General features: G+C 42.9%; 1 protein-coding gene and 1 pseudogene across 7 annotated transcripts in view; one reads left to right on the forward strand and one right to left on the reverse strand.

The window, feature by feature from the left end:
- med24 (mediator complex subunit 24) overlaps positions 1-18,849 on the reverse strand; it is a 37,062-nt gene that overhangs the window by 5,396 nt on the left and 12,817 nt on the right. For 5 of the 7 annotated variants that reach the window (XM_065007968.1, XM_065007970.1, XM_065007969.1 and 2 more), the window contains one exon: positions 13,620-18,780. The gene's annotated coding sequence lies outside the window, so the exon portion shown is untranslated. Of the gene's footprint in view, positions 1-3,688; positions 3,838-4,068; positions 4,150-7,216; positions 7,390-13,619; positions 18,781-18,849 lie in introns of those variants that run through there. The other 2 variants (XM_065007967.1, XM_065007966.1) reach the window with 2 other exon arrangements.
- On the forward strand, positions 11,680-16,093 carry LOC135563992 (cyclin-dependent kinase 5 activator 1-like; annotated as a pseudogene).

The following is an 18,849-nucleotide window of genomic DNA, read 5'->3' on the forward strand; positions in this document are numbered from 1 at the left end:
CTTCATTTAGGAAGTTATGCAAGGCTAGATGACTGATAAGCACAAGCTCACTAAGAATCACCAGTGGGGTGTTCCTTCAAAGGCACGGGGAATATCACTCAGAGGGCATCACACCACCATGTGACAGTGAAGAGGTTGAACATGTGGGATTATGGTTATTGTGGTCATGTTCATTTGGCATCAAACGGAAGAAAATGGTCTGAAACAGGGATTAACTACCAATAACAAATGCTTATTTTCATTTTCAGTTGCAAAACATTCTGCTATGATGTGCCCTAAAGAATAAGGCCCTTTCTGTCTCAAAACCATGCCATGTGATCATCCGTCATGGGTAAGGCGTTTGTTTTGGTTATTCATGTCATATGACCTAGATTTTTTTCCTTACCCAGAAATGAGAATAAGACACAAAATCTGAGGATGGTGCTGGACCATCTGACTTAAAGCTTTATCAAACTGTCCCCTTTTTATAAGGTTAAAATCCAGGTCACGTGACATGATTAAACAAAACATATGAACCTAGTGATGGGATAGTGACATTCAGTAGCCATATGTTTGATAACGACAAAAACAAAGCAAGCAACGGGAGGAAGTCACTGTAAACAATGTTACAGGTAGGTAGCCTATTACTCTAGCAAGGAGCACTGAAGTTCAATTAACGCACATTACCATTCAAAAGTTGACACATCTAGTCATTCCAGGGTTCTTCTTTATTTTTACTATTTTCTACACCTGTGAAATAATAGTGAAGACAAACTATGAAATAACACATATGGAATCATGTCATGCCCAATAAAGTGTTAAACAAATCAAAATATATTTTATATTTGGCAAAGGGTGGCGACTTTGAAGAATCTAAAATATATTTACATTTGTTTAACACTTTTTTGGTTACTACATGATTCCATATATTATTTCATAGTTTTGATGTCTTCGCTATTATTCTATAATGTAGAAAATAGTCCAAATAAAGATAAACCCTTGAATGAGTAGTGTCCAAACTTTTGACTGGTACTGTATATACTTTGTATTTAAGTGAAAATATTTGAATTCTGAAAATTATCAGCATACTGAAAAACACCTATAAAATATCTTAATTTAGAAGGTATTTACATTTTCATGAGGCGTTATTATAAAGATGACAATATGTACACCTTTTATGAATAATGATTCCAAGATTGTGAAAACATTTAATTTGACAGTTTTGTATTACTGACCATAGAGACTATTGAAATGAGAAACTATAGAGACTATCAAAATGAAAGAAAAACTACATTTGAATGAATGATGAAGCAATCAGGATTACATAGCAGTTGTTAACCAACTTTGGAGTATCGTGAAACTGGCATTTCTATGCCAAAGTGATGAAACACCATCTAAGTGGAGTCCCAAGCTTTGAAGTGTGAATCCTAACTTCCACTTTGTCAGATCTTCTCTTAGTCTCACATTGACACTAATACATGACTAAGTAAAATGCTTATTTATTTGTGAAGCTGGTTTCGCCCCTGAGTGACAGGGGAAATAGAATCCATGGAGAAGGCAGAGGTGGGTGAGCTGAGCCCTGGGAACCATCAGGGTACCATAAGACTAAGCTGGCCTTTGCTGCTACGCTCCTCCCCAGGGGCAGAGTCAGGTCAGTGATGCCCACGACCGACCGACCGACAACACACGACACACTTCTTACGTGGCATTCTCCAGATTCGAACTATTTATATACAGTTGAAGTTGGAAGTTTACATGTCGTTTTTCAACCACTCCACAAATTTCTTGTTAACAAACTATAGTTTTGGCAAGTCGGTTAGGACATCTACTTTGTGCATGACATGACATTTTTCAAACAATTGTTTACAGACAGATTTCACTTATAATTTACTGTATCACAATTCCAGTGGGTCAGAAGTTTACATACACTAATCTGACTGTGCTTTTAAACAGAAAGAAAATTATGTAATGGCTTTAGAAGCTTCTGAAAGGCTAACTGACATAATTTGAGTCAATTGGAGGTGTGTCTGTGGATGTATTTCAAGGCCTACCATCAAACTCAGTGCCTCTTTGCTGACATCATGGGAAAATCAAAAGAAATCAGCCAAGATCTCAGAAAAAACAATTGTAGACATCCACAAGTTTGGTTCATCCTTGGGAGCAATTTCCAAACGCCTGAAGGTACCACGTTCATTTGTACAAACAATAGCACGCAAGTATAAACACCATGGGACCACACAGCAGTCATACCGCTCAGGAAGGAGACGTGTTCTGTCTCCTAGAGATGAACGTACTTTGGTGTGAAAAGTGCAAATCAATCCCAGAACAGCAGCAAAGGACCTTGTGAAGATGCTGAAGGAAACAGGTACAAAAGATTCTATATCCACAGGAAAATGAGTCCTATAGCGACATAACCTGAAAGGCTGTTCAGCAAGGAAGAAGGCACTGCTCCAAAAACCACCATAAAAAAAGCCAGACTACAGTTTGCAACTGCACATGGGGACAAAGATTGTACTTTTTGGAGAAATGTCCTCTGGTCTGGTGAAACAAAAATAAAACTGTTTGGCCATAATGACCATCGTTATATTTGGAGGATAAAGGGGGATGCTTGCAAGCCGAAGAACACCATCCCAACCGTGAAGCATGGGGGTGGCAGCATCACGTTGTGGGGGTGCTTTGCTGCAGGAGGGACTGGTGCACTTCACAAAATAGATGGTATCATGAGGACAAGAAAATGATGTGGATATATTGAAGTAACATCAGTCAGGAAATGAAAGTTTGGTCGCAAATGGGTCTTCCAGATGGACAATGACCCCAAGCATACTTCCAAAGTTGTGGCAAAATGGCCTAAGGACAACACAGTCAAGGTATTGGAGTGGCCATCACAAAGCCAACTCAATCCAAAAGAACATTTGTGGGAAGAACTGAAAGTGTGTGCGAGCAAGGAGGCCTACTAACCTGACTCAGTTACACTAGCTCTGTCAGGAGGAATGGGCCAAAATTCACCCAACTTATTGTGGGAAGCTTGTGGAAGGCTACCCGAAACGTTTGACACAAGTTAAACAATTTAAAGGCAATGCTACCAAATATGTAAACTTCTGACCCACTGGGCATGTGATGAAAGAAGTAAAAGCTGAAATAAATCATTCTCTCTACTATTATTCTGACATTTCACATTCTTGTGGTGATCCTAACTGACATAAAACAGGGAATTATTACTAGGATTAAATGTCAGGAATTGTGAAAAACCGAGTTTAAATTTATTTGGCTTAGGTTTATGTAAACTTCCAACTTCAACTGTAGCTCTTCAAATCATAAAATAATACAATTCAATAAAAGTATGAACAAAGAAACAAGAGGAATGAGAAGTAATTTTTAAAAAATCATACATTAAAAGCATCATTATAAAAGTGTGGATGCAAGAATGAGGTCAGCTAGAGACTTGGGGCCAGATGTACTAAGATTTTTTTTAAACATAGAAGGTAGAAATAGTAAAATTATCGTTATCAAAAGAAATGAAAAAAAAAAACTCATTGCAGGAATATGTCTCCCCAGAATGTGTCGAGTAAAAATCCCATGTCGAGGTCACATTTCTTACCTAAGTTGCGTAGAACTAACAATCAACTGTTATCACTACATAACTACTCTCCTTCCCCTAGACTACCACAGTTCATCTCCCCCACGGTCAACTCCCCTCTCTCCCACTCACCATGGTGAAAGGCATGAACTGCAAGATGCTCCCACAGCTGCCCTGTTCCAGGCACTCCACACACTCCTTCATGAAGCTCTGCACAAACTGGGTGTGTGGCCCCGCTGTCTTGGAGCCCAGGACAGATGAGATCAGCAGGAACAGGTTGGCTTTAGAGGGAGAAAGAGAGAGAGCAGAGTGGATCCGTCCTGGGCTCCACTAAATCACATTTTAGTCATTTAGCAGACGCTCTTATCCAGAGCGACTTAATCAAACATATAAGCTAGAATGAAATCGTTATGAGAAGCACTAAAACATTAAAGGCATGCCCTGGTAAGCCATACTGGTAAGCCACAATGCCTAAAGGTGCTAAAGCTTTGAGACTGGCGCATGGTTCTAACCTAGGACGTGGTTGAGAGGGTCCCTCATGTTGACCGTGTGGAGCTGGGAGGCCGATAGGGAGGTGGACATGGAGCGGTCACCTACAACACAACCACAAGAGACAGGGAAAATATTAAAGGTCATTATAGTGACAATCAACAGGAATGGAGAAAGAGGAAAAAGTGTCTTCATTAGCAAAGTCAAAAGAGTAGGGGGGTTATTGTGGTTCATAGGCAGCCAAGGTTAAAGAGCCCATATGGAAGTTGTGTCAGTGAGTACGGTTACATGCACACAATATTACGATTATTGTGACGTCAGATTAATATACTGAACAAAAATATAAATGCAACAATTTCAACGATGTTACTGAGTTATAGTTCCTATTAGGAAGTCAGTCAATTGAAATAAATTAATTAGGCCCTAATCTATGGATTTTACATGACTGGGAATACAGATACTGTTGGTAACAATAAAGGTAGGGTGTGGATAACAAAAAAAATAAAATCTGTATCTGGTGTGACCACCATTTGCCTCATGCAGCGCGTCACCTCCTTCGCATAGAGTTGATCAGGCTGTTGATAGTTGTCCCAATGGGTGGGCGATGTTGCTGGATATTGGCGGGAAGTGGAAAAAACGGTTGTACACGTCGATCCAGAGCATCCCAAACATGCTCAATGTGTGACATGTCTGGTGAGTATGCAGGCCATGGAAGAACTGGGACAATTTCAGCTTCCATGAATTGTGTACAGATGGGGCCGTGCATTACGCTGAAACGTGGTGATGGCGACGGATGAATGGCACAACACCACTGTGCATTCAAATTGCCATTGATAAAATCCAATTGTGTTCGTTTTCCGTAGCTTATGCCTGCTCATATACCATAATTCCGCCACCACCATGGGGTTCACAACAATATCAGAAAATCGCTCGCCCACACGACCCCATAAACGCGGTCTGCCATCTACCTGGTACAATTGAAACTGGGATTCATCCGTGAAGAGCACACTTCTCTAGCGTGCCAGTGGCCATCGAAGGTGAGCATTTGCACACTGACGCCAAACTGCAAACATGCACTTGTGGAACGGTCGTTAAGACACTAACAGCTTACAGACGGTAGGCAATTAAGGTCGCAGTTAGGAAAAATTCCTCTTCCCTTATGGATTTCAATTGAAGTACTGGTGTAAGAAATTAAAACATTTTTTATCATATGAGTGAGTCTATGAGGACACTTCCTCCTATTTCAAGTCCATAGCAGGGAAATAGAAGTTTCTAAATGACCTTGTTCCCTCCACTATACATACACATGTATAGTGTGTATGTAATATTTAAAGTGTGTGTTTTTCCAAAATGTTCTTCTACACCACCTTCTTGCACACTGGGTTTCTGCCGGACACTAATTAGTCCACTAAACCTCGTCATTCAACAGAAGTGTGCTATTGCTTTCCAGAGTAATGCAATATACTGTGTGATTTGACGCAGGGAAGTTTCGTTTCTATACAGAATGGCCACGATTGCTCAAATTTCAAGCTGTACTCCGTGATCACAGTTTTGCCCAAGGCAGGTTTAAATCATGTTAAGGCAAGTAAACTACACTTACCTAGTGGATCTTTTAGAATTCCCCATTTCACCCTGGTGATATGGGGGGAAAAGTAACCCTTTTTCTTATGAAAACATTTCTTATTGTTTGCCTGTCATTTGGTTTAGAGAGCTTGTGTCTACTTGCAGTTGATGGAGGTTCAGAACCCTACTCGGGTCTTAAAAACCTTCATGGAATCTGGGTGAATGCAGTCAACCCCGAAGGCACAGTAAAAAGTAAAACGCCATGTAAAAATTGTATTTTGAAACTTGGCTCTCCATATATATGGAATGTCTACACCCCCCTTTAAACTTATTTCAAAAATTTCGACCTTAAAATTACATCTATTAAATTACAGATTCATACAGATCTACACAACCGACTCCACATTTTCAAAGTGAAAGAAAGTTATAGAAAATTTTCCAAATTCAAAAAACAACAACAAAGAAACTTAAATATCATAATTACTCTCCATTAAGATTCTACCAACTTTGCACAACTCATAGAGAAACATATATTCATTATTTTTGTCAAAATTGTTCAAGCTGATTCAATTGGGAATCATTAATGGGCAGCAATATTCAAACATTTTCAAGCACATTTAAGTCAGGACTGAGACTGAACAACTCAGGAACACCTATTGGAAAGCCATTCTTGTGTGTTTTTGGCATACACATTTGAGTAAATGTCTTGCTGAAAAATAAAACTATCCCAGGGTTAGATATTCAAAAGACTGAGGCGGGGTTTCCTCTAACTTTTTACCTGGGCTTGGCTCCATTCATATTTATATTGATCCTGAAAAACTCCACAGTCCCGGTCGATGACAAGCATACCCATAACATGCAATCACAATACTTGAAAATAGAGAGGGTTTCACTCTGTGTTGTATTGGATTTGACCCAAACCTGTAGTTTTTAATTTAGGCCAAAATGTGAATTGATTTGCCGTGTTGTCTTGCAGTATTACTTAACAGCCTTGTTGCAAACAGAATGATTTGGAGTGGATTTTATAACACAGGCTTCTTTCTTTTCACCTTGTCATAAAGGCCAGTAATATGAGTTGAATGCAATGTTGTTGATCCCATTGTATTTTAAAGTATCGTGGCATCATGTTATGTTTTTATTTATTTATGATTATATATATATATATTTTTATCTTAACATGTTCTATAACTTTCTTTCATATAATTTCTATCTGCAACTTTACCCAACGTCTGCCTGCTGAACCGGTCCCTGATGTACTTTGTTTGACACCAGAGAGCAGCAGTCTCACCTAGACTAGAGAGGACCACCGGCTCGTCCTCATTGGAGCTGAGCAGACGCTCAGATGGGGAACCCTGCTGTACAGGGACCATGTTTAACTAGGGCCGGCTTCCCAGGCACAGATTAAGCCTAGCCCTGGACTAATGGGGAATCTCAATTGAAAGTGTTTTTTTGACCAGGACTAGGTTTAATCTGTGTTCTCGAAACTGTCCCCTACAGTCACCTATTAAGCAAGATAGCAAGCCCCTATGACTTAGCTAGCACATGGCACATTATCATAGCATTGTCATTGAGAATCCGAGAAAATAGACTCGGAGGACTCAGTCTTACTTGGCCAGGGCCTTGCTGGGCGGGTCTGCCAGGCTGTGCCAGTAGGCAGAGTCTGTGAGCAGGGTGTGGCCCAGCAGGGTGAAGGTGATCTGCTGGGTGTCCAGGCAGAAAATGCTGTAAAGCAGCTGCACCACCTGGTTGGACCACTCCTGGCGAGTCTCCTTCAGAAGCTCCTGAGACACATAGGAAGTAGGAATGAGAAATGGATTGATACATACCCTAAATGATATACAGTAAGAGTAAATACACACAGAAACAGACACACATTCAAATAATTTATTCAAAAAAAAAATACTTTAATGACTAAACGAAAAAAAGTCTATTTTTCAGGACCCTGTCTTTCAAAGATAATTCGTAAAAATCCAAATAACTTCACAGATCTTCATTGTAAAGGGTTTAAACACTGTTTCCCATGCTTTTTCAAATGAACCACAAACAATAAATGAACATGCACTTGTGGAACGGTCGTTAAGACACTAATTGCCTAACGTCTGTAAGCTGTTAAGGTCGCAGTTAGGAAAAATTAGGGCACTAAAGAGGCCTTTCTACTGACTCTGAAAAACACCAAAAGAAAAGATGCCCAGGGTCCCTGCTCATCTGCATGAAAGTGCCTCAGGCATGTTGCCTGAGGACTGCAGATGTGGCCAGGGCAATAAATTGCAATGTCCGTACTGTGAGACGCCTAAGACGGCGCTACAGGGAGACAAGAAGGACAGCTGATCATCCTCGCAGTGGCAGACCAGATGTAACAACACCTGCACAGGATCGGTACATCCGAACATCACATCTGCGGGACAGGTACAGAATGGCAACAACTGCCCGAGTTACACCAGGAACGCGCAATCCCTCCATCAGTGCTCAGACTGTCCGCAATAGGCTGAGAGAGGCTGGACTGAGGACTTGTAGGCTTGTAGTAAGGCAGGTCCTCACCAGACATCACCCGCAAAAACGTTGCCTATGGGAACAAACCCACCGTCGCCGGAACAGACAGGACTGGCTAAAAGTGCTCTTCACTGACGAGTCGCAGTTTTGTCTCACCAGGGGTGATGGCCGGATTTGTGTTTATCGTCGAAAGGAATGAGCGTTACACCGAGGCCTGTACTCTGGAGCGGGATTGATTTGGAGGTGGAGGGTCCGTCATGGTCTGGGGCGGTGTGTCACAGCATCATCGGACTGAGCTTGTTGTCATTGCAAGCAATCTCAATGCTGTGCATTACAGGTAAGACATCCTCCTCCCTCATGTGGTACCCTTCCTGCAGGCTCACCCTGACATGACCCTCCAGCATGACAATGCCACCAGCCATACTGCTCGTTCTGTGCGTGATTTCCTGCAAAACAAGAATGTCAGTGTACTGCCATGGTCAGCGAATAGCCCAGATCTCAATCCCATTGAGCACGTCTGGGACCTGTTGGATCGGAGGGTGAGGGCTAGGGCCTTGGCCATTCCCCCCAGAAATGTCTGGGAACTTGCAGGTGCATTGGTGGAAGAGTGGGGTGACATCATCTGGATGTCATAAGGTGAATGCACCAATTTGTAAGTCGCTCTGGATAAGAGCGTCTGCTAAATGACTTAAATGTAAAATGTAAATGTAATCTCACAGCAATAACTGGCAAATCTGGTGCAGTCCATGAGAAGATGCACTGCAGTACTTAATGCAGCTGGTGGCCACACCAGATACTGACTGTTACTTTTGACCCCCCCCCCTCCCCCCTTTGTTCAGGGACACATTATTCCATTTCTGTTAGTCACATGTCTATGGAACTTGTTCAGTTTTTGTCTCCGTTGTTGAATCTTGTTATGTTCATACAAATATTTACACATGTTAAGTTTGCAGAAAATAAACACAGTTGACAGTGAGAGGATGTTTCTTTTCTTGCAGAGTTAATTTTTTGGGAAAAGTGTAGGCCATTTAAAAACGCTTGGTCAAAATAAAAACATCTATATCCATGTGACTTGTTTTACATGCAAGGATAGACCATCCCAATACAAATGGTTTTTAAAATAAAAAAATAACAGCGCATTGAGCTGCTGGTGCTTCAGACAAGTGGCTTTGTTTACAATTAGGCTGCATCTTTTGGTGGTTTTATGCCTCGTTCACATGCTAGACTGGAACTCTGAAATGTCAGACTTGCTGACTTGTTGAATGTGTCACGTGTATAACTACAACCAGTTAGCAAGTTAAACATTTCAGAGTTTCCTAGTTACGACTAGCACATGAACGCGGCATATGTGCACACAATGCGATTGTGTTATCAAATGTTATTAGTCACATGTGCCGAATACAACAGGTGGTCAGTGAAACGCTTACTTACAAGCCCCTAACCAACAACACAGTTTAAAACAATACGATTAAGAATAAGAAATAAAAGTAACAAGTAATTAAAGAGCAGCAGTAAAATAACAAAATAACAATAACTAACAAATAACAATAGTGAGACTATACACAGGGGGGTATCGGTACAGAGTCAATGTGCGGGGACACCGGTTAGTTGAGGTAATATGTACATGTAGGTAGAGTTATTAAAGTGACTAGGCATAGATGATAACAACAGCGAGTAGCAGTGGTGTAAAAGGGGGGCAATGCAAATAGACTGGGTAGCCATTTTATTCAATTTTCAGGAGTTTAATGGCTTGGATGTAGAAACTGTTTAGAAGCCTCTTGGACCTAGACTTGGTGCTCCGGTACCACTTGCCGTGAAGTAGCAGAGAGAACAGTCTATAACTGTGGTGGCTGGAAACTTTGACAATTTTTAGGGCCTTCCTCTGACACAGCCTGGTGTAGAGGTCCTGGATGGCAGGAAGCTTGGCCCCAGTGATGGTAGTGCGTATGGCCCAGTACCTCTGTAGTGCCTTGCGGTCGGAGGCCAAGCAGTTGCCATGCCAGGCAGTGATGCAACCATGCTCTCGATGGTGCAGCTGTAGAACCTTTTGAGGATCTGAGGACCCATGCCAAATATTTTCAGTCTCCTGAGGGGGAATAGGTTTTGTCATGCTCTCTTCACAACTGTCTTGGTGTGCTTGGACCATGCAGTCATGAATGAACAGTGAGTACAGGAGGGGACTGAGCTCGCACTCCTGAGGAGCCCGTGTTGGGGATCAGCGTGGCGGATGTGTTGTTACCTACCCTTACCACCTGGTGGCGGCCCATCAGGAAGTCCCGGATCCAGTTGCAGAGGGAGGTGTTTAGTCCCAGGGTCCTTAACTTATTGATGAGCTTTGTGGGCACTATGGTGTTGAACGCTGAGCTGTAGTCAATGAATAGCATTTTCACATAGGTGTTCCTTTTGTCCAGATGCGAAAGGGCAGTGTGGAGTGTAATTGAGATTGCATCATCTGTGGATCTGTTAGAGCGGTATGGAAATTGGAGTGGGTCTAGGGTTTCTGGGATAATGGTGTTGATGTGAGCCATGACCAATCTTTCAAAGCACTTCATGGCTACAGACGTGAGTGCTATGGGTCGGTAGTCATTTAGGCAGGTTATCTTAGTGTTCTTGGGGACAGACTCAGACAGGGAGAGGTTGAAAATGTCAGTGAAGACACTTGCCAGTTGGTCAGCGTATGATTGCAGTACACGTCCTGGTAATCTATCTGGCCCTGCGGCTTAGTGAATGTTTAAAGGTCTTACATCGGCTGCAGAGAGCGTGATCACACAGTCTTCCGGAACAGTTGGTACTCTCATGCATGTTTCAGTGTTATTGTCCTCGAAGCGAGCATAGAAGTTGTTTAGCTCGTCTGGTAGGCTCATGTTACTGTGCAGCTCTCGGCTGTGCTTCCCTTTGTAGTCTGCAATGGTTTGCAAGCGCTGACACATCCGACGAGTGTCAGAGCCAGTGTAGTACAATTCGATCTTAATCCCAAACTCACGCTTTGCCTGCTTGATGGTTTGTAAGATTTTTTTATACGCTTCCGGGTTAGAGTCCCACTCCTTGATAGCGGCAGCTCTAGCCTATAGCTCAGTGCGGATGTTGCGTGTAATCCATGGCTTCTGGTTGGGGTATGTACGTAAAGTCAAGGTGGGACGACGTCATCGATGCACTTATTGATGAAGCCAATGACTGATGTGGTGTACTCCGGGAACATATTCCAGTCTGTGCTAGTAAAACAGTCCTGTAGCTTAGTATCTGCTTCATCTGACCACTTGTTTTATTGATCGAGCCACTGGTGCTTCCTGCTTTTGCTTGTAAGCAGGAATCAGGAGGATAGAATAATAAGAGTAAAGGTGGTCCATTGTTTTTCCCCCTCTGGTTGCACATTTAACATGCTGATAGAAATTTGGTAAGACGGATTTAAGCTCCCTGCATTAAAGTCCCCGGCTACTAGGAGCGCCTTTGTTTGCTTATGGCGGAATACAGCTCATTCAGTGATGTCTTAGTGCCAGTATCAGTCTGTGGTGGTATGTAGACAGCTATGAAAAATACAGATGAAATTCTATCTCGGTAGATAATGTGGTCTACAGCTTATCATGAGATACTCTACCTCAGGTGAGCAAAACCTTGAGACTTCCTTAGATATCGTGCACCAGCTGTTATTTAAAAAAATACATAGTCCGTCGCCCTTTGTCTTACCAGATGCCTCTGTTCTGTTCAGCCACGACTCCCTGAAGCATATGAGATTAGTTTTGAATGTCAGGTTGGTAGTTTAATCTTCCGCGTAGGTCATCAATTTTATTTTCCAAAGATTGCACATTTGCTAGCAGAATGGAAGGAAGTGGGGTTTATACAATCGCCTACAAATTTTCAGAAGGCAGCTCGCCCTCTGGCCCCTTTTTCTCTGCCTTCTCTTCACACAAATGGGGATCTGGGCCTGTTCCTGGGGAAGCAGTAAAAAACTCAAGTCGGGCTCGTCGGACTCGTTAAAGGAAAAAAAGGCATCTGCCAATCCATGGTGAGTAATCGCATTTCTGATGCACAGAAGTTATTTTCGGTCATAAGAGATGGTAGCAGCAACATTATGTAGAAAATAAGATAAACAACGCAAAGACAAAAAAAAACACAATTGGTTAGGTATACATCAAACGTCAGCCTTGTTCTCCAGCGCCATCTCGTATCAATAAAGTTTCTCATGTTGAGCTTTACATGAAAAGGGCAATTTATGTTTGTAGCGCATTTATCCCTCCAGTGAGGCTTGAGACATTAACCGTTTTCTATCCCCTGCCCCCATTTCAAATAGAGGGTTTAAACCATGTGCACCTAAAGCAGTTTCCACAGACATTCTGGGACATACAGTACCAGTCAAAAGTTGACACATCTACTCATTCAAGGTTCTCTTTATTTTTGACTATGTTTTACATTGTATAATAACAGCAAAGACATCAACACTATTAAATAGCACATATGGAATTATGTAGTAACCAGAAGTGTTAAAATCCCAAAATATTTTAGATTCTTCAAAGTAGCCACCCTTTGCCTTCATGACAGCTTTGCACACATTCTTGAACATTCTCCGGACTAGCTTCACCTGGAATGCTTTTCCAACAGTCTTTAAGGAGTTCCCACATATGTTGAGCACTTGTTGGTCACTTTTCCTTCTCTCTGCGGTCAAACTCATCCCAAACCAATTGGGTTGAGATCGGGTGATTGTGGAGGCCAGGTCATCTGATGCAGCACTCTATCACTCTCCTTCTTGGTCAAATATGCCTTACACAGTCTGGAGGTGTGTTGAGTCATTGTCCTGTTGAAAAATAAATGATAGTCCCACTAAGCGCAAGCCAGATGGGATGGAGTATCGCTGCAGAATGCTGTGGTAGCCATGCTGGTTAAGTGTGCCTTGAAGATTTCCACCAGTCTAATGTCCATTCCTGGTGTTTTTTAGCCCAAGCAAGTCTTCTTATTGGTGTACTTTAGTAATGGTTTCTTTGCAGCAATTCAACCACGAAGGCCTGATTTATGCAGTCTCCTCTGAACAGTTGATGTTGAGATGTGTGTTACTTGAACTCCATGAAGCATTTATTTGGGCTGCAATTTCTGAGGCTGGTAACTAATGAACTTATCCTCTGCAGCAGAGGTAACTCTGGGTCTTCCTTTCCTGTGATGGTTTCATCATAGTCAATTCATCATAGCGCTTGATGGTTTTTGCAACTGCACTTGAAACTTTTTGTTCCCGTTTTCCAGATTGACTGACCGTCATGTCTTAATAAGGAACAGACACTTAAAAATTTGCCTAAAATGACATACCCAAATCTAACTGCCTGTAGCTCAGGACCTGAAGCAAGAATATGCATATTCTTGATACCAATTGAAAGGAAACACTGAAGCTTGTGGAAATGTGAAATTAATGTAGGAAAATACATCACATTAGATCTGGTGTCACGAACCGGCTCAAAGTTCGTAACAAAAAAGGGAGACAACATGGACATATCGCTCTGGATAAGAGCGTCTGCTAAATGACTTAAATGTAAATGTAAATGAATAACAAAATATATTTATTAACTAAAGTAAACTAAATACAATTAACAATGACATGTGTGTCAGTAATCAGTAGTGTAAGTGAGTGGTTGCGTGCATAAATGATAATGAGGGGTGTTGAAAGGTGCCAACGCAAATTGCCAGAACCAAAATCTGTGTCTACATGGAGAGAGTCTCCTCAATGAATGGGGAAGTGGTGCATTTATCCTGGGACACACCCGGACCCAGGTGTGTCCCATGTTGCTGATGACCCTCCCAGCTCCGCCTACTTACATTCTATTAAGGAAAACAAGAGCAAAGAGAAATAATTTGTCAGACAGAGTGGGAGGGTATGAGGACCCCCCCCATAAAACCGGGGACCAACAAGGACCCCGGAACACCATACCAATCACAAACCAATTGACCCAGCTTGCTTCCCAAATTGACCCAGCCTGCGTACCAAATCCATGAGGGGTACGTGTTCACACTTCCACTTTCCCCAGCAAACCTCGTCCTCCCCAGACCTCAGCAACCTTTGCACACAAGAAGCAACCTTTAAGAGGAAAGAAGAAAACGAGACCAGAAGGGAACAGACAGGAGCAATAGAACAGGACGAAATACCAAACACAAAATAACAGTGGTCAGTCACATGGACATTCACCCTGTCCACAAGTCGCTGAAAAGTGTCAGGAGCATTACGCAGGCCAAAACTCAATCGAATAAGAGTACAGACCAGAGGGTGTAATAAAGGCAGATTTCACGTGTCCTACTCGTCAGTGGCACCTGCCAATAGCCCTTTAACAGGTCAAATTTGCTCACAAACTTAGCTGCTCTGACTTGATCAACGCAGTCCTCTATCCGAGGAAGAGGAAATGAATCTGGCTTAGTGACTGTTTGTCCCATCCAGTTTATTGACCAAGATACATGGAGAAGCCCAACTGGAGAAAGAAGGCTCTGCTATATCACTCTTCAGCATGTACCTGACCTTAGCATCCAGACAATGTAGTTTCTCTGAAGAAACTCTATAGAACCGCTGACGAATGGGGTCAGTATCTCCAACGTCAATAACGTGTTCTACTAAGTTTGTACGTGTATCAGAAAACAAACCTAGAAATCTCTGAATCAGACCGACCATCTCTTCCCGCCCATCAACAGGTAGTTGAGTGAGAAGACTGTCTTTTCAATCTACCCTGCAGTATGCAATCGTCGGGACCAGGAACATCTTCCTCCCCATGCACAGACCTAGCATGACAAGAACCCAGCGAAATAACGGTATCAGTCAAAAGAACAGGTTTTCCGTCCTTTGTAGACTCCCCCTGTTCAGCATCAAAGGAACGTGCTTAACAGGGTTTTAACAAATTTACATAGCACAGTTGGTGTACTTCAATCCATTCTGGAGTGGCAACTAGATAGTTTTGCTCAGTGCACTGACGCATTACCGTATATGGACCTTGAAACTTGGCTTGAAAAGGAGAACCAACAATTGGCAGCAGAGCAAGAACCTCGTCACCTGGACTAAAGACTGAAATGGAGAGACTGAAATGCAACACAATAGGCTTCCTAGCACTAGCAGCCACACAAGTCATTTACTTAGCCAAGACAGGAACAAATCAATTGTATTATATTTCTCACATTTACGAACACACATAAACCTAATGTCGATGCACAACGGCGTTGAATAAGTGGGAAAATGTAGTGGGGCACGACATGGCAGTTCAGTACAGCAACAACGCCAAATACAAGAACAGATGCAGCGCCGCTCGCTCAAGATCAAGTGGAAAAAGTGCTCCAAGAAGGTGCTGCCTAACTAGAACAACCAAAACAACACCTCAACAACGAGAACCTGGAGAAGCCACAGTCATGCACCAACCTGTCCACTCTCACCCAGGATCAGAGCACCCCAGACCTAGTAAAGGGCTCTGACAACACCTCCTCGCAGGTCAAGAAGGCTCCCACTTTGTGGCCCTGACACACCCAAGAGGGTGATGGTCCAGGCCTCCACTGGCGAGCCACTGTGTTGCCTGGGTTAGTTCCTGTGCAAGCACTGCTCCCGGCTCCAGAACCTGTCCCAATGACCCAGGACTGTGGCTGCAGAGTGTGGACCGCTTCCTGCTTGGGCATGGCTGGGGGAAACAGAGCACCCTTGCCCCGGCCAATGTGGTTTTTGTCTTAATGCTTTGTTGCAAGGTGGTCTCCTTGGAGGTGGCAACAGAGCACCAGCTGCAGGACGTTGTGATCACCTGCTTCTACCGGACTTGCTCCTGCAACGAGACTTCCTACCCACTGAGACCCTTCCTGGTGGAGACCGTCAGGGAGATCTCCTGGGACCGCTGCCTGTCCCTCCTCAACCTGATGAGTGGCAACATGCTCCAGATGAAAACGGACTACTACTACTACTTCTTCCAGCTGTTTGCCGACCTGAAGAACGAGAGGCAGCACGTCACCTGTGCAATGAGGTGACAAAACTCTAGATTACTCTTTACAAGGCCCTCCCTCGCCCTCCATTTGGCAAATCACTTCCAAGCAAAAACTCAAAAAGTACTGGTGACGCGCTCAATACGGAAGTGGTCCGATGAAGCGGATGCATAGATGCTACACTACAGGACTGTTTTGCTAGCACAGACTGGAATATGTTCCGGGATTCATTCGAAACATTAAGCAGTTAACCACAGTCACCAGCTTCATTAACTAGCGCATTGACAACATCTTCGTCCCAGTATCTGCATCACATCACACAGTTACCGTGCGTACATACCCCAACCAGAAGCCATCGATTACAGGCAACATCCATACAGAGCTAAAGCTTTGAACTGCTTTGATGAAACTGGCTCTCATGAGGACCGCCACAGGAAAAGAAGACCCAGAGTTACTTCTGCTGCAGAGGATAAGTTCATTAGAATTAACTGCACCTCAGATTGCAGCCCAAATAAATGCTTCATAGAGTTCAATGAACACATCTCAACATCAACTGTTCAGAGGATACTCTAGATTTTTTATTTAAGTAGGCAAGTCAGTTAAGAACAAATTATTATTTACAATGACCGCCTACCCTGGCCAAACCCTAACCCGGACGACGACGTGGCAATTGTGCGCCGCCCTATGGGATTCCCAATCACGGCCGGTTGTGACACAGCCTGGAATCGAACCAGGGTCTGTAGAGACACCTCTTGCACTGAGATGCAGTGCCTTAGACCGCTGCGCCACTCGGGAGACTGCGTGAATCTGGTCTTCGTTGTTGAATTGCTGCAAAGAAACCACTACTAAAGGACACCAATAAGAAGAAGAGACATGCATGTGCCAAGAAACACGAGCAATTGATATTAGTATAGTGGTAATCTGTCCTTTGGTCTGATGAGTCCAAATTTGAGATTTTTGGTTACAACCGCCGTGTCTTCGTGAGACGCAGAGTAGGTGAATGGATGATCTCCGCATGCTGTGTAAGGGCTATTTGAAAAAGAAGGAGAGATGGAGTGCTGCATCAGATGACCTGGCCTCCACAATCACCCGACCTCAACCCAATTGAGATGGTTTGGGATGAGTTGGTCCGCAGAGTGAAGGAAAAGCAGTGCTCAGCCTATGTGGGAACTCCTTCAAAACTGTTGGAAAAGCATTCCTCATGAAGCTGGTTCAGAGACTGGCAAGAGTGTGCAAAGCTGTCATCAAGGCAAAGGGTGGCTACTTTGAAGAATCTAAAATATGAATATATTTTGATTTGTTTTAACACTTTTTGGTTACTACATGATTCCGTGTGTGTTATTTCATAGTTTTGATGTCTTCACTATTATTCTACAATGTAGAAAATTGTCAAAATAAAGAAAAACCCTTGAATGAAAAAGTTGAGTGTTCTGAACTTTTAACAGGTACTGTACATTTTGAAGTATTCATATATATTTTATTTGAATAGACAAATATGTAGTTGAATATTGGAAAGTATTTAGAAATACATTTGGAAAGTATTGGCATGTATTTGAAAACACTCAAAAAGACTGACTCAAATGAACTTCTATGCATTTAACCATAGTATTTTCAAATACAATCAAATAGTAAGCTATTTATTTATAGGATATTATTCAAAAATACTTCCAATAGTAGTTGATTTGGGCCACATTATTTGAAAATAGTCAATCACACAGAAAATAAATATGAAATAATAATCAAATACACATGTATTGAACCCGGGTCTGGTGTGTGTACCGAGCATCCATCTGTGTGTGTGTGTGTGTGTGTGTGTGTGTGTGTGTGTGTGTGTGTGTACCCTTCGTTGTAGAACTGCAGTGTGTTCTCCTCATACAGCGGGGTCATGAGCTGACGTATCATGGTCTGGGGCTTCTCCCTCTCGTCCAGCCCCAGCATCCTCACATGGGCTACCAGCCAGGCCACAGCACAGATAGCCATGATGCACACCTTGCCCTTAATGTTGTCTGTTATCTTCTACACTGTGTGTGAACTCTGAACATGCTTCCAGGCCACTCATACGACAAATTACCTAACTTTATGAATGGTTTAAATGAGGAAGGGACTAAAAACAGCACACATGCAACCTCAAGTCATGATGCCAGCAGTCATATGCTATGACTCATTTTCCACTACGGCAAGAGCAAGTTCACTTTTGTGGTTCAACGGTTGACTGTCGACATGGTTTCGAGAGCAAAATAGACCATGACACACAATACTGGAATCACCTGCACGGCCTCCACATACAGCACACCATTCTCCCAGGCGTTCAACACCTCCAAGATGGCTGCAGGTGTGCTGAGGCAGATTTCGTGCCACTTCATTTGACTGACACACACAGCAGTACAAAACAATCAGTACAGCTTCAGGAAAACAATGAGTCATGCCAAGATTTCTAGGAGGGAAAAGAGAAGGTGCAGAAAGGACTCACTGGTTTAAATTACGCTCATAAATTAAAAATAGAATAAAAAAATGAACATGGGGAACAACATTTTAACCATTGCATGGGCTTGTTCCTTCCTCCTTTTTCACCCAGCAGCTGAGAAACACAAAGCCAGTCTGATTCTGACCCTAGAGTGAAATATCACTCACACTAGCTTCAGCTCAGTGGCATTGTTGAGGAGGGCCACCAGGCTCTCCACCTTGCCCGACTCCATCCTAAAGCAGGGGTGGTCTGGGTTCAGGGTCTTGCTCTCCTCCGAGGGGCTGAGGTCCGACAGGATCACCTTGAGGGGTCGCAACATGGATTCATATCATATAATAATAGGGAGTGGGGGACATAACATCCATTTATA

Source organism: Oncorhynchus nerka, linkage group LG23 (genome assembly GCF_034236695.1).
Source record: "Oncorhynchus nerka isolate Pitt River linkage group LG23, Oner_Uvic_2.0, whole genome shotgun sequence".
NCBI classification, from domain to species: domain Eukaryota; kingdom Metazoa; phylum Chordata; class Actinopteri; order Salmoniformes; family Salmonidae; genus Oncorhynchus; species Oncorhynchus nerka.